Source organism: Chiloscyllium plagiosum, chromosome 9, assembly GCF_004010195.1.
Source record: "Chiloscyllium plagiosum isolate BGI_BamShark_2017 chromosome 9, ASM401019v2, whole genome shotgun sequence".
Classification (NCBI taxonomy): domain Eukaryota; kingdom Metazoa; phylum Chordata; class Chondrichthyes; order Orectolobiformes; family Hemiscylliidae; genus Chiloscyllium; species Chiloscyllium plagiosum.
In genome coordinates this window covers 7,511,226-7,513,285 of record NC_057718.1, presented here as the reverse complement: position 1 = coordinate 7,513,285, position 2,060 = coordinate 7,511,226, and the positions used below count along the sequence as shown (strand labels likewise).

General features: G+C 50.8%; 1 protein-coding gene across 2 annotated transcripts in view; it reads right to left on the bottom strand.

The window, feature by feature from the left end:
• Nucleotides 1-1,581, bottom strand: part of hivep2a (HIVEP zinc finger 2a) — a 242,295-nt gene extending 240,714 nt beyond the window's left edge. For both annotated transcript variants that reach the window (XM_043695329.1, XM_043695330.1), the window contains exon 1: nucleotides 1,129-1,581. The gene's annotated coding sequence lies outside the window, so the exon portion shown is untranslated. The remainder of the gene's footprint in view (nucleotides 1-1,128) is intronic.
• Between the last annotated feature and the right edge of the window lie 479 nt (nucleotides 1,582-2,060).

Sequence of the window (2,060 nt, the reverse complement as noted above, 5' to 3'; positions counted from 1 at the left end):
ACACACACATATACTCACACCCACACTCCAACACATTGACACGCACATATACTCGCACACATATACAGACACAAACACACACTCCTCAGTTACCTACACACACACACACGAGAGAGTCCCTGCTTCGCTAACTGGTTTTTCCCCTGCTGTCACTCCAGCCCCTTTCCTGGACACGTCATGGAACATTCCCGGAACGTTTCCAGATTCTAGTTCCAAGCTTTTCCGAAACACCGGGATCCCGGCCAACAACCCGGGGGAGAGGGAGCCTCGGTCCAACTGGGAGCCCGGCCAGCACCCGCTCCCAGGCGGCTCACAACCCGGACTCAGACCGGGAGCCGGAGTGCACCGAGGAACAAGCAATGGAAGGAGCTGGAGTGAAACCAGGACGAGGAGATTATCCAGCACCCGGAATAAGACCGGGACCCAGAGCAGGAGGAGGACCAGGAGTGAAAACAACGGAGTATGGCCCAGGGTCAGGGTCAGGGTTGGGGGGCAAGGACCAGGAGTGACCGCGTCCCTCATTAGGGAGAGAGACCACAGCCTCCCCTCTCTGCTGTGCTTACACAGAGACCCCGCAGCTCCAGGAGGTGACAGGTCTCCAAACCCAACCCACAGGCAACTGTGCTGTGGAAATGTCCATGGGGCTATGGATCCTTCCCCCCCCCCCACCTCTGTCTGTCTGTCTGTCTGTCTGTCTCCCCTCCCTCCTCCCGGACCCCCCACCACTCTGCCACAATCAGCAGCCCCAGGGACCCAACTCCAACTCCAACTCCAGTGTGTGTCCCTGAGAAGTCAGGACCCTTTCCTGGGACTGATGCAGACCAAGAGCTGGAGCAGATTTACAAACTCTCCCAAACGTGCACTCAGCTCCCACCCAGAAACACCCCCTCCCCCGGTTAGTCAAAACCTCCCGTGCACTCACCCCCAACAAACAAACAATTGCTTCAAAAGGAAGGAATCTCGTCGCGAGAAAAGCAAATCGCTTTGAGATGAGAGGGTTTTTTTTTCCTCTCTTTGGGAGGGGGTGACTGACCCCAACAGAAAATTGTGGAAAATTAACAAATCGCCCAACTCCTCCTAAAAATACACATAAAAGAGAGAGTTAGAGAGTGAGTTTAATGCTCTCACTGTTGGGCTCCTCTTCAGATGCACTCTGTTGTGTTTGTAAATGGTCCTGTCTCTACCGTTCACTTCCCCTGTCGGTGGAATCCGTGCTTCTTGCCTCGAATTTGCCTTTCTGGAGTTGTTCCTTTCTCTGCCTTTGACGCTGTAGTGTGTGTATGTATGTGTGTGTGTGTGTGTGTCGGCTGACGGGGTTATTCCTGGCACCGATTCCCAGAATAGCAATTGTTTTTTTCGCCTTAAAAAATCTTGCAGACTTTGTGCAGTGACGTTGTTGGATTCCCCCCCCCCCCGCCAGAAAGCCACTTCCAGTCGCCCTTCGTCAGAGGGGTCATATTTCAAACGCAGTGCAATCTCTACCAGATCAAAGCCTATTTCATAATTTAAAACAGAGAAAAGAATTGCGCTGTCCGTAGTGGTTGCAACAAATGCATTCCCCCCCCCTCCCTTATCTGATTGCTCTGAGCTGGGAGGGAACAGGGTTATTCGAATGTGTGGAAATACCTTCAGGGTTACCTCTTTGCAAAATCATACACACACATTCGACCTTCACTGGTTCCCCTGAGCCAGAGTTGAAAGTCACTGTGGCAGGAATTCCGTCATCGACAGAGGAGCAACACAGCTTGCTGTTAACCCCTTGGCTGCTGGTATCTGCACACTGCCCTCCCCAGCCGAGCAAATCCACCGCCTGGTCACTCCCGTACACCTCTCACTGTGTTCCTGTATGTGACATTAAGACCTAAATTTAGGGTGGAGGATCTGTTTATTTGTCCAAATAAATTAACTGAGCCATTAGCAATTCTGCAAATGTACACCTAGATGATTTTATGTTTCATTATATCTGGATAATATACCCAATTCCTGAGGGATATAATTTGTACCTGATTAACATGTATTTTATACCTAAGAGATTTTGTACGTGGGTGATATATACATAA